Consider the following 14,818-nt stretch of genomic DNA (forward strand, 5'->3'; position numbering starts at 1 on the left):
GCAGAGTATGCAACAGAGATGGAAAACCCGATTTTCATTTTGACAGGGCACCTAAACCAGTATCTCATAGGTTCATCACAAGGAGAGGAAGTAGCCATACAAAATGGAATTCACAATATTGCTATACAAAGTCATCCTCCATATAGAAAGAAGAAGCACTGCAACAGTCGCCTACTTGCATAACTAGAACATCTAAATCTTTGAGCCTTAAATGGAAGATTTTCGGACAACACTCCACCAGTTGATGCTTACTATTCCCCTACAACAAGCTCCATACTGGACTATACCTTTGCAAACCTCGCACTCTCGTCATAGATATTTGGGTACAGAATGGGGAATAAGGGCGATAGCGGCCATCGCCCCCTAGAATTCCAAATAACAGCGACCGTAGCAAGACTAATCAGCACGGATGCAACTCTGGGGCATATCTCAATGTCCAACCTAAGAAGGATAAAATGCACAACAACAATACAAATTCAAAGGCCGAAGCAGCAATTCAACTCTTCAACTCGTCAGCACTCAGCCCAGAAGATAAAATAGATCACTGGGAACAGTTCACAGCCAAGCTTCTAGATTGACATGCAGAAACAAAAAATAACTCCCAGAAAGCATGGGAGAAAAACAACATTTCGAAGGACCAAAGACAACAGCTGAAACATTAAAAAAAAAAAAAAAGAAAAAAAACAACAAAAAAAAAATCGATAAATGCAACTCTGTGCAGGCTGAGAAGATTCCCAGAGAACGCCACTGTACGAGCCTCCTTGAATAAGGGCAAAATTAAAAAGTCTGAAATGGAACATCAACAGCGAGCGTGAGATTGTTTTTGGGCAAAACTTCTACATGACACAAACAGCAATAATATTGCCAGCTTCTGGAAGACGGTGAACTGGATTATTCACCCACACCATAAGGGTATTGAGTCACAGTTTTCGGAAGCATACTGGGTACATTTCCTTACGACCCACTTCAACAATCAAAAAGACAGTGCTGGAACTCAAATGGCCGATAGCAGGACATCTCTGGAGTACAAGCCGGAGCAAGTAAAACGGAGATGAGGGATCAGGAGCAGCCACTTACAGAAAACAGAGCATTAAGCACAGATAACTGCTCTCTGCCCCTCTTAATCAAAAAGCAGATAGCCAAAGGGAGGAAGGAAGGGGCTCCAGGTCCGAACGGAATTCCACCAGCCAGCAAAGTGCAAAGACTGGATGAAAATTCTGCAACTTTTATTTTTGGAAGTCAAGCGGTTAAATAGAATGCCAGAATCATGGAAGGGCTCAACTATGGTGCCAATCCATAAAAAAGGTGATAAAGCTGAGCCCAATAATTATTGCACAGTAGCTCTAATAGACAATGAAGCAAAATACTTCTCGGGCGCTATACTAGAGGAGCTGACAAACTGGGCGGAGATGAATTTGATAATACAGGTGTATCAGACCGGCTTCCACAAAATGGCCAGTACATCTACAAACATCCTCACAATCTCACTAATAATCGATGCAGCCAAAGCTTCAAAACTAACTTTATATTTATGTTACATAGACTTCAGCACTGCCTTCAATAATGTAGAGAGGGGTGATTTCGTGCAATGGGGCATACCACAGCATACTTTAAACATGCTGAAACTTCTTCACACAGATACCTGGGTGGAGGTGAAATTAGGTGGCGGTACCCACATCTCCGCGAAAGTTCCCACAACAAAGGGACTGAAACAGGGTTGTATGCTTGCACCAACCCTGTTTTATCTGTATATGGCTGACCTTCCAAAGGCGCTCAACGCTTGCAATTTCCATTCACCAAGGTTTGGAGGGAAAACATTGTCCAATCTCATGTACACCGACGATGTCGTTTTGCTCAATCATACGTACGTTGGTCTCCAGCATCTACTGACGGAAATGCAGAACTACGCCACAGAAAACAATTTAAAAATAAACTTGAGCAAGACACGGACAATGTCAATAAACTATAAAAAGAACCTCCATAAAAGCTGGTTCATTGGCAGGACAAAACTTGACCCAGTTCAGGAATACATGTACCTTGGAGTTACATTCGACAAGGATGGGACATTCAAGCTCCAGAAATGATAAGCTAGAAGGAAAGGTCTGCTGATTGCCCCAACAAGGAAAAATCTCGCAAGTAATCTGATGGGGTCTACCCTGACTCTGCTCTTGAAGTTAGTCCGGGCCAAACTACTCCCCTCAATTACCTATGGCAGTGAGGCAATGCGGGGAATAGAGGCAAAGGAGCTGGAAAGCACACAGGTCAAGGCCTATAGAATCATAATCTGCCTTCCGTCCTACACATCACCTGCTTAAATAAGGCTGGAGTTTGGCCTCCTACGACAAGACATAGCTAGGCATGGTGCGTATATCATCTGCTTGCACAGGATCAGAAGTGCCATTACAAATACGCTAACTATCTTTTGTGGCAGGACATACAGCATAGAGAGCCCTCCCAAGCAAGAAGCTACCAACAGCTCGCCCTTGAATCTACCCAACTTACAGAACTCTGGAATGCACGAATTGGCTATCCGAATTTTTAAAAAATGGGATGGAAAACCTTTAAAAAAATCTCTTTGGTGGAAGACAAAGCAACCTTCTCAAACAGATCGCACGCCTGGATGGCCCTTAACTCCTATACATCACGGGCTCCACAATCATATTTCAACCAGGGCTATCCAAAGTCCATAAAAATGAACTTTCTGAGGCACAGGATGGGAATCCTTCTGCGCGCTCAGCATCTTCCACCGTGGCAAAGGTCACTAGCACAAGAGTCGTGCAGTTGTGCAACATCAAACGAGGCGACATATTACACCCAATCTGCTTATGCAAGGACCTGCACCAAGCATGGAAACAGCTTCTCAAAGAACCCTTCAGACACAAAGGCATTCGCACCAGGAGGCAAGCAGTGCGAGCATACTTAAACCCCGAAAATACACAACTAAACTGTAGATTGGTCAAATTGCTTATGCTGGCTGAACAAAAAATGCCCAAGTTAGCAAAAACTGAACCAGGCCTGGGCTGCACACTGCTAACAGGAACATGTCCCTAACCAGACCATAATAAGAACATACTGCCAGAAGTAAAGGGATAACCCTCTTAACAAGCGGAGAAAACTGGACCAATACAAACACGATGACCTGCAAAAGAATCCCATGGCTAGTCCAAAAGAACATGCATCTGCAAACCATAGGAGCCAGACATTTAAGGACACATACAATTGTGAATTCCCATAGAAGCCCAAGTTTGATGTCCTGCACGCCAGTTCTTTTTAAAATTTCTTTTGCTGCCAAGAGGTGAAGCTAATACATTCCCCTCGAAAACACACTTTAAAAGTGTCCCAGACTATGCTGACTGTGGCCGTCCCTTTATTATTCCCAAAATAGGGGGTCGATTAGGATGGCGGACGGAAATGGCTACTGTCCGCCATGGTGGGGGAAATTTTACTCCCGGCCGCGCCGCGGAGATTCCGCGTTTGGGATTAGGATAATCAATGCACGAAACTCCGACCGCGGCGGACGGATCATAACTAAGCATGAGCGCAAAATCCGCTCCGATCGCGGATTTTGCGGATTTTCGGCAAATCCGCGATCCGCGAACTCTCGCGAATTTGCTGAAAATCCGCAATCCGCGATCGGAGCGGATTTTGCGGTCAAAAGTTCAAGCGAGCCTAATTAACGATGGCGCCGGCAAGCTGCCAGCGCCATCCTGCAATAGTTACCTAATTAGCTTCAACAGGAAGCTCTAATAGATAAGATACAGCAGGGGCTCGAGCGCCTGCTTTATTTTAACAGTTGGAGCTTCCTGTTGAAGCTTCTTAAGTAACTATTGCAGGATGGCGCTGGCAGCTTGCCGGCGCCATCGTAAATTATTTCAACGGTGGTGTCTTCTTGAATAAATATGAAGGGCAGGGTTCATTCGGGCACGACGGTCCTGGCACAAAAAAATAAACCTCAACAGGAAACACTTGCAGATATCAATAAAGCATGTGCCCTAGTTGAAGCTTAAATTCAGTGACTCATTCATCAGCCCAAAAATTAATCTGCTGCTCTGATCGGTCTCTGCCCTTTTATACACACAAGAGGCATGCTCGCATGGACGCCCCGTCCGTTTGGCCCCGCCCACACACTCGAGGTGTACACCGTCTTCCCGCCATTTACCCACTATGATGGACATTTCACTCAAGGGAACCCATGCGCACTTTGGCGCGATTGCATAGTAACACACACTTGGTCGCTGGAACTAGTTGAAGCGCAAATGCAGTGACTCATTCATCAGCCCAAAAAAAATCGTGAGCGTTGGGAGGCTGGGCAGATGTGCCTTCTTCCCAAATATACCATCGAAAATCCGCTGTGATGCTGCTCTGATCGGTCTCTGACCTTTTAGACACACAGGAGGCATGTGCGCTCGCGTGGAAGCCCCGTCCGTTTGGCCCCGCCCACACACTCGATGAAGCCCCGCCCCCAAATCCGCAAATCCGCTAAATCCGCGGATTTTGCGGATCCACGATCCGTGGATCCGCTAAATCCGCGAATCGTGGATCCGCAAAATCCGCCCATGCTTAATCATAACCAACACCGTCCGCGGCGGACGGAACACATCCAACTCCGTCCGCGGCGGACGGAGTCCAATGAACAACCACTGCCGCGGACGGAAATGACCGCGGAAAATAAAACATGTACCGCCATACCTGTGAATACTCCGTGGCCGCAATTAGGATTAATCCGCCCGGACCACGGAACTCACAGCCATCCACGTCCGCGGCGGAAAGAATGCTACGATAACCACAGCATCACTGCGGAAGGCCAACACGCACAACATCCCTAGCGGCAAACAAATGTCAGGAAGTCTACCGCTAGTCCAAAGCAAACATACGAACATTGTCAACGCCCCCCCCAACATCAAGCACAAGCCGCCATGACACGTCCCAATTATCCAATAATGCACACTAGTCAACACGCCCACCTACCCCCTGACTGCCAACAACCATTGAGACACGACTATAAAATGACACCCACACGCTACCACAATCCTTTGCATCACAGCATTGCTGCTAGCAAGAGGCCAAAATCGAGATACTGCAAACTCACATAGAAGACACACAACCACCACCCTACCACACCCACCACACAAACACCCACCACACAAATCCTACACATCACACACCACACACCTGCACCCCTCAACTCACTCAACTCACACACTGAGCACCACACACCATGGCACCCAAAAAAACAAACAAATTCACGGAGACAGAGTTGAGGGTAATGGTAGATGAAATACTCCGTGTTGAGCCCCACATCTTCGGGGCCCAAGTCCAGCAGACGTCCGTGGCGCAAAAGAACCACATGTGGGACAGGATCGTCACTCGGGTGAATGCCTCGGGGACTGTGCCGAGGACGAAGCATGACATTCAGAGGCGGTGGCATGACCTGAAGACCAGGGTCAAGGGCATCCGAGCTAAAAACTTTGCCAGAGCCAATCATACTGGCGGTGGCACACCCCCGGAGCCCATACCCTACACCGATTGGGAGGAGAAGGTGCTGGTGATACTACACCCAGAGAGCCTAGACGGACTTGACGAAGGAGAAGAGACTGGTGAGTACAAACCAAGCACCCCGATCAGCACGACATGGTCAGGCTCACACAACTGAGAAGAAACATCTCCTACGCCCCAACCCATGCACGTTGGACACCAACTCACTAACATGTCCATGGCTCCCAACAGGCCCCCATGCTCACGGGGAGGGTGGTGGTGGTGGTGGTGGAGGGTGGGGTGTGTGAGAGGCCCAAACTACAACTCCCAACAGGCCCCCATGCTCACGGGGAGGGTGGTGGTGGTGGTGGTGGTGGAGGGTGGGGTGTGTGAGAGGCCCAAACTACAACTCCCAACAGGCCCCCATGCACACGGGGAGGGTGGTGGTGGTGGTGGTGGTGGTGGAGGGTGGGGTGTGTGAGAGGCCCAAACTACAACTCGCAACAGGCCCCCATGCTCACGGGGAGGGTGGTGGTGGTGGTGGTGGTGGTGGTGGTGGAGGGTGGGGTGTGTGAGAGGCCCAAACTACAACTCCCAACAGGCCCCCATGCACACGGGGAGGGTGGTGGTGGTGGTGGTGGTGGTGGAGGGTGGGGTGTGTGAGAGGCCCAAACTACAACTCCCAACAGGCCCCCATGCTCACGGGGAGGGTGGTGGTGGTGGTGGTGGTGGAGGGTGGGGTGTGTGAGAGGCCCAAACTACAACTCCCAACAGGCCCCCATGCTCACGGGGAGGGTGGTGGTGGTGGTGGTGGTGGTGGTGGAGGTGGAGGGTGGGGTGTGTGAGAGGCCCAAACTACAACTCCCAACAGGCCCCCATGCTCACGGGGAGGGTGGTGGTGGTGGTGGTGGTGGAGGGTGGGGTGTGTGAGAGGCCCAAACTACAACTCCCAACAGGCCCCCATGCTCACGGGGAGGATGGTGGTGGTGGTGGTGGTGGAGGGTGGGGTGTGTGAGAGGCCCAAACTACAACTCCCAACAGGCCCCCATGCTCACGGGGAGGGTGGTGGTGGTGGTGTCGGTGGAGGGTGGGGTGTGTGCGACAGGAAACAGAAATGTCTAAAAATCTACATAACCATGTAATGTCCACATCACTGACCAGCTCTATCTTGTCCCTCAGGTGATCGTCAACTGACTGGGGAAACCAGTACCCGGCCGCCAGCCTCGCCTCCCACACCTACAGGACTCTCTGGTGACGAGGACACAGGCAGCTCCGGTGCGGAGGATGGAGCGGGACCAAGCACGCAGCCAGGGCCATCTGGCTCACAGGGTCTCCCGGGACCGACCAACGTCGCAAGTGTGACTCCAGCGACACCTGTCTCTGTGATCTGCACAGTCCCCACCACCACCAGTACCACCAGTACCACCAGTACCACCAGCACCACCAGCACCACCAGCACCACGACTCCTGCCGGTGCCACCCAGCATAACCCAGCGCACAACGCTGGTCCATCGGCCTCACACACAAGCAGGGTGAGTGGGCCACAAACACAGGCAACGGGACATCAGCCAATCAGGCGAGCCACACACCGCCGTGCAGAGGAAGGACAGCTACCTCAGCCAGTGGCACAGTCCCTACAAGCCCTTGCCAGGCTCCAGGCGTCATACGACCGGTCCCAGGCAAACGCTGATCGTGCACACCAGGACTCAGTGGACAACACCAACATCCAGCGCGAAATCTGTGGCATCCTTGGCCAGATGTTGCAGATCATGGGCCAGCAGGCAACGATGTGGAGGGAATGGGTTGCCCGGAACAACCCCCCCCCTCCACCAAGCGCCACCGCCACCTCCGCCTCCCCCGCCACCGTCACCTCCGCCTCCACCGCCGCCACCACCACCTGTGCCCCTGGCGACGGATGTGGCCCTTCAACAACCTGCCCTCCCAGCTGACTCTGTTCCACCTCAGAGACGGAGGGGCCGGCCGAGGCAGGAAGTGGCTGAGAGCAGTGTTGAAGCGCCATCCACACGCTCCAAGAGGGGACAACCATGACAATGTCACTGCCTGTGCCAGACATTCACCCAGCTAAGTATCCTGTCCCACAGACAATCATTCCCACTGGTCTGCTGGACTACCCTGACACCCCCCAATGTGGTGTCAGCACGGACATTTCATCTGCCATTTCCTTCAACTCCAACTCCCTCCACCCCACTTACTTGTAAATATTCACCAGCACAGAAGCACAACCTGTAAATAAATAGCACTTACTCACACAATGATGTTTTGCCTCCATGTTTATTCACATGATTGCCTTCAGAAACAGACGTAAACAGGTTCAGGGATGACAGTCGTACATGATCATGGCGCTGCGGGAGTGACCTAGATAAAATCAGAGACAGCAAACACACGTCAGGAAACAGATTCACACACATCACAACACAATGCACAGCAACATTACACAAACGACAACCATCACAAACGCATGGTATGAGAGCACACACATCATGGAGACTTGTATGTCCAAAGAAATGAAGACACACATAAGCAACCATCACAAACAAGAACACCCAGCTGATTAACCCCACATCCACACAACACCAGCAAACATACATGAGGCATTGTCAACCGCCACTAGAGGTAGTTACTCACATTCAAGGGAAGTAGCGATCTATGAGCTGGCGCCTCTGGTACACACCTTCCTCCTCACCACTATCCTCATCAGTCGACATGGGTGGGATGGGAGGCCGAGGAACTCCTTCGTCTTCAGGGTCCAACAGCAGTTCTATGTCATTGCGTACTGCCAGGTTGTGGAGCATGCAGCAGGCAATCACGATCCTGCATACTTTTCCTGGTGAGTAAGGCAGGGCCCCTCCGGTCTTATCGAGGCACCGAAACCGAGACTTTAGCAGTCCAAAGGTACGTTCAATGACTCTCCGTGTCCTTCCATGTGCATCATTGTACCGCATTTCACCCGCTGTTCTCGGATTACGTAGGGGACTGAGGAGCCAGGGCCGGTTTGGGTAAGCCGAGTCGCCTATGTAGGGGGATGACAGACACAAACATCACAACAAGATATGGTGGGTACCCCATGCAACACAGAGATCACAAGAGTCCCCACTGCACACTCACCAACAAGCCACGCTTGACCGGGTCGCAGATTAGCCATGAGTCGTGGGACATTGCTGCTCCGCATGATGTGGGCGTCATGTGCAGATCCAGGAAATCTTGCACACACATGTGAGATGATGTTGTTTGCCAGGCACACCACCTGCACGTTCAGCGAATGGAAGTGTTTGCGATTCCTGAACACTTGTTCTCCCGTGCCCGTGGTGGAATGATTGCGATGTGTGTGCCATCAATTGAGCCCACAACGTGAGGTATGTGGCCCAGTGCATAGAAATCAGCTTTGACAGCTGGCAACTCTTCCGGCCGTGGGAAATGTATGTAGTCATCCTTGTACAGCATCATAGCTGTTAAGACATCCCGAAGAACCGTGCTGAACATGGCCTGTGACATCCCCCCGGCATGTCCAACTGTGTACTGAAATGTGCCAGTAGCAAAGAAATGGAGTACCGCCATGACCTTTGCAGTGGGTGTAATCGACCCAGGATACGTCCTACGTGGCTGCAGATGAGGAGACAATTGAGCCACAAGCTCCAGCAACCGACGTCGATCCAGCCGGAATTTCCGAATCACCTCCTCGTCAACCATATCCTCCAGCACAGTGTATGGCCGATGCACATTTGTAGCCCTCCTGTGTGGGAGAGAGATGTAGCTTAGGTCAACTTGCAAACGACGCATACGTGTACAACTCCATCACATGTGAACCTTACTGACAATACTTCAGTCTTCACCCTAATGTTTAGTAGCCACATCACAGACACACATGCAACTGCATGCACACAAACGATAATTATACACACGCCATGTCATCAAGCACAAATGCCAACACCAATAATGATGTACATACGGTAATTACATGCATGGTGACACAACGTACAAAACACATACACGAAATGCATGTGTACCACCACCACTGTAGTCACCTCGCCAGAACAAGACACAGACAACAGATGCATAATTTGGCCACACAGCCGTGATGTACTGTGTAGTTGTGAAGATGTAAGAACGTATGTAGGGTCACACCCGACGTCAACACGTACAAATGCACATCTGTTGCCCATTGTGTGCCGACCGATGGGCATTGCATGGACACACATGCTACATTGCATGACATATGACCTTTCCCTATCACGCTCACATCCCTCATGACGCAACTACACACAACACATCACGGTGCAGCGTCTGACAAGATAACATAATTGGCGCCGCCATGGCGGTGCTCAACTTCCGCTACTTCCCAAAGGCCATACGCGGCCAGCGTCCCTCTTTCCATTGGCTGCATGTGCGGGGACCGTCACGGGCACACATCGGCAACCGCACGTGCAAGCCCCAGGCACGGATGCTTCAGTTGCAACAATGTTCTATCACTGGCGCCTCCATGGCGGTGCACGTACTCAGCGGGGGAGGTGCAGGCCAAACACCCTGTAGATGTACGCAATGGACATGCCAGTTCATGACCCCCCTTACAGTCACCTTGCATCATCCACCGTACACCGGCCGGAGCGGCCGGGCCTAGGACGGCTGTGCCCGGCCATGAACACAACCGCCGTGCCCGGCCATGAACACAACCGCCGTGCCCGGCCATGAACACAACCGCCGTGCCCGGCCATGAACACAACCGCCGTGCCCGGCCATGAACACAACCGCCGTGCCCGCCCATGCGTACATCTACAGGGTGTATAGGCCTGCACCTCCCCCGCTGAGTACGTGCACCGGCATGGAGGCACCAGTGATAGAACATTGTTGCAACTGAAGCATCCGTGCCTGAGGCTTGCACGTGCGGTTGCCGATGTGTGCCCGTGACGGTCCCCGCACATGCAGCCAATGGGAAGAGGGACGCTGGCCGCATATGGCCAATCGCAAGTAGTGGAAGCTGGGCACCGCAACAACAGGGCCAGTAATTGGCCCATTTCACGATCACGCTTCCAGGGCTGACCAATTGCTGGCGACGTATGCCACTGACACGTGCTGACGTGCTATATATGTGTGTTGGCCAAAATGACACTTCCTACCCTGGGGACCAGTGCTGCCTGTTCACCTCGACCTGCTGCTGCTGCTGAGCTGACCACCGACTGCTGCCTGTGACCATCACCTCGACCTGCTGCTGCTGCTGCTGAGCTGACCACCGACTGCTGCCTGTGACCATCACCTCGACCTGCTGCTGCTGCTGCTGCTGCTGAGCTGACCACCGACTGCTGCCTGTGACCATCACCTCGACCTGCTGCTGCTGCTGCTGAGCTGACCACCGACTGCTGCACTAGTGCCATACTCCGTGATCTTGCCATGTCGAGAGGCAAAGAGATCCGGTCTCGACCCTTCACCGCCGCGGAGCTTGATGTCCTCGTGGACGGTGTACTCCGCAACTATGGACGCCTCTACGGCGCACCAGGACGGGTGGTAAGTGCAGTGTGGGACATGTTGGTGTGCGTGAGGGGGCCAAATAATCTGGCCCATTCCTATCTTAGCTGTGTAGTGTGGGCTAGACATAGGTTCCTGATTGTGCATGGCTGCTGACAGTTACGTCTTGCCCCTATGTGTGTGACAGGCCACCTGTCCTCTGACTTAAACCCTTTTGTCTCCCATCATGGTAGGTCAAGCTGCACCTTCGCAAGGACCTGTGGAGGAGCATAGCACGGGAAGTACGGGCATTGGAGGTGTGCAACAGACGACATACACACTGCCACAAACGCTGGGACGACATTTCCAGGCTAAGCAAGAATGTAGCGGAAGTAACACTGGGCCTGATTCCAAGGACGCCCCGTCTGGCCCGACGCTCCATGACCCCTCTCATGCACCGTATCATTGTAGTGACGCATCCTGAACTGGCCGAACGTCTGAGTGCCGATCAACAGCAAACTAGCGGTGAGCAAACTGTCTGTGTAGGAAACCTGTGAGTGCTATGCATGTATTGGTGCACAGACACACTATTGAGTTCTGTGTTGCGTATGTATGTCTGTGATGCCATTTTGGTCCCATTGGGTGGTTCTCATTTGACATCCAGGTCCGCCATGTTGACACGCCACTTGCTTAGTAGTTGAGTGTTGAAGCACATCTCCTAGTGGTCCATGGCCCCATGGCAGGAAATGTGAGGATGACTGGTAGAGGTGGGCCATGTGCAGGATGAGGGCTACAAAATCTTTGTCAGCTATGTAATTTGGCAATCCTGTTCCTTCTGTACGTCAGTCTGCCCATGACTCACACATCTTTTATGTGCATTTCAGCTATGACAGAGGACACTCAGCCACAGACGGTGGAGAGTAGTCGAGGAAATGAGTCCGGCTCAGACTTCGCACACACGCAGACTGACACAGAGGAGGCCAGCGCCGGAGAGGGGGACAGGACCGTCCCTGAGGACTCGCATGTGGAGACACCATCGTCCTCCTCGTCGGACACTCTTGGTGAGCCTGCACTGTTGTCACAGACTGGGAGTGGGCACTCATCACCTTCTGTCGGAAGACAGCACACAGGGCCCACACTTCCACAAACTGCACCATGTACTGTTCGTGGCCGGAGGAGTAGGGGGAGCAGAGTGGCGTTCGGTGCAGGCACCGCTGCCCCTGCCACGGTGAGCCAAAATGCACTGTGTGCTGAGGCCGTTGATCTGCTGCGACAGCTGTGTGTGGGGCAGACCAATATGACAAATGCTTTCCAGGACCATGATAGGAAGTTGGGGCAGGTGGTGGCTTTCATGGAAGGGATGCATGGCGATCTTGCAGGTCTACACAGGACAGTGCAGTCATTGGCAAGCAGTGTGTCGTCTGCAATAGTACAGTCGCATGAACAGGGTGCTACTTCGGTTTCCCCATCTACACCACTGGATGTCTCAGGGGGTAGTGATTATTCTGAGCAGGACTCAAATACAGGTTATTGCACTAGAAGCAGCGTCAGACAGCACGTCAGGGCACGCAGGGCACAGACCCCATCCCCTAGATCAGCTAAATCTGTTCAATTAGACGACGTCAGATACACTGGAGTACACACACAGGATCCGCAATTGTTGTTGGGGGACATGCCTTCAGGAGCTACACAGGCATTCAACACAAAAGGTACTCCCAAGGCAAGGGATACTCACATGTCCATGGACTGTACCTTGGACAAGGCCAGTCAGAAGACAAAGGCACCTACTAGGAGCAGGGAGACTCCCAAGGGCAGGCCCACAGCAGAGGAAAGGGACACTCCCAGGGACAGTGACAAGACAAAGGCACCTACTAAGAGCAGGGAGACTCACAAGGGCAGGCCCACAGCAGAGGAAAGGGACACTCCCAGGGACAGTGACAAGACAAAGGCACCTACTAAGAGCAGGGAGACTCCCAAGGGCAGGCCCACAGCAGAGGAAAGGGACACTCCCAGGGACAGTGACAAGACAAAGGCACCTACTAAGAGCAGGGAGACTCCCAAGGGCAGGCCCACAGCAAAGCAAGGTCCATCTCCCAAGGGCAGGGACACACACAGAGAGCAGGTGTCTACTGGAGACAGGTGCACCACAGACGACAAGTCTGCTGGCAGGAACAGGGCGGCGACCAGGGCACAGGCTACATCCAGAGACAACACTCCACCTAAGGATAAGGCACATCCTACGGACAAGGCATCTAGCATGGACAATGGCGCAATCAAGGACAGGCATACTTCACCCCTGGCTACACTGAGGCTGATGTTTTCTACTAAACGCCAAACTGATGTCTCCGCCGCGGAGTCCCCCCATACCTCCACTCCCATCCAGGCCAGTCAGAAGCAGAGGAGGGTGTCCCCTGTTGTTGCATCCCCCATTACACATGATTCCGAGTCCAGGCGGCAGGCACAGAGCAAACGACAAGCAGGCTCCAGCACGTCCCCAGAAACCAGATCCCCGGCAGCAGATGCTCCACCTATGGTGGGTGGTGATTGTTTGGCGTCCCCACCACTTGGCAGTCCTGTCCTGTCCAGGGTGCACTCACACATCCCTAAGAAACGCAGACACACACCATTGACACCTGCCAACCCCGATTTGGCTCTAGGTCAGCTATCCCCAGCTCCCAGGCCCACCCTGCATCCAGGCGCATACAGCCCTGTGGCTCATCATTTCAGTTGTCACAGTGGCGCTGGTGCAGTTGACTCTCATGTATCAGATGGTGGCACAGTGTCAGTTGTGCCCTCTCCTGTTGCAGGTCCTGGCAGTGTATCTGGGTCTATGGCTCACGTGTCAGTTAGAAGGTCTGTGGCTGTGTTGCACACTCCTGTTTCTGGTGCTGGCAGTCTGTCTGGGTCAGTGGCTCAATTGTCAGTGACTACATCTGTCGCTGTGTCTCACACTCCTGTTGCTGGTGCTGCCAGTGTGTCTGGGTCCGTGGCCCATGTGTGTGTCACTCGGGCTGTGGCTGTGTCTCACACTCCTGTTGCTGGTGCTGCCAGTGTGTCTGGGTCCGTGGCCCATGTGTGTGTCACTCGGGCTGTGGCTGTGTCTCACACTCCTGTTGCTGGTGCTGCCAGTGTGTCTGGGTCCGTGGCCCATGTGTGTGTCACTCGGGCTGTGGCTGTGTCTCACACTCCTGTTGCTGGTGCTGCCAGTGTGTCTGGGTCCGTGGCCCATGTGTGTGTCACTCGGGCTGTGGCTGTGTCTCACACTCCTGTTGCTGGTGCTGCCAGTGTGTCCGAGGCAGGTAGTTCACGCAGTCCCCCTGATTCTGTGATGTGAGGTGCTGAACACTTCACTCAAATGTTATTTCACATGGTGTGTCCATTGATAACTGCGTGGCACTCTTGTGGTTCCTGTGACGGGTTGGTAGGGACACGTACTTGTGCAGCCTATGATGTACCTGCTCTGTACTCTACATTGCCCTGTTGATGCTCTGATACTGCATACTGCCCTCTCGTTACCTGCCTATGATGTACCTGCTCTGTACTCTACATTGCCCTGTTGATGCTCTGATACTGCATACTGCCCTCTCGTTACCTGCCTATGATGTACCTGCTCTGTACTCTACATTGCCCTGTTGATGCTCTGATACTGCATACTGCCCTCTCGTTACCTGCCTATGATGTACCTGCTCTGTACTCTACATTGCCCTGTTGATGCTCTGATACTGCATACTGCCCTCTCGTTACCTGCCTATGATGTACCTGCTCTGTACTCTACATTGCCCTGTTGATGCTCTGATACTGCATACTGCCCTCTCGTTACCTGCCTATGATGTACCTGCTCTGTACTCTACATTGCCCTGTTGATGCTCTGATACTGCATTCTGCA

The sequence above is a fragment of the Lissotriton helveticus genome, chromosome 4_1 (genome assembly GCF_964261635.1).
Source record: "Lissotriton helveticus chromosome 4_1, aLisHel1.1, whole genome shotgun sequence".
NCBI classification, from domain to species: Eukaryota; Metazoa; Chordata; class Amphibia; order Caudata; family Salamandridae; genus Lissotriton; species Lissotriton helveticus.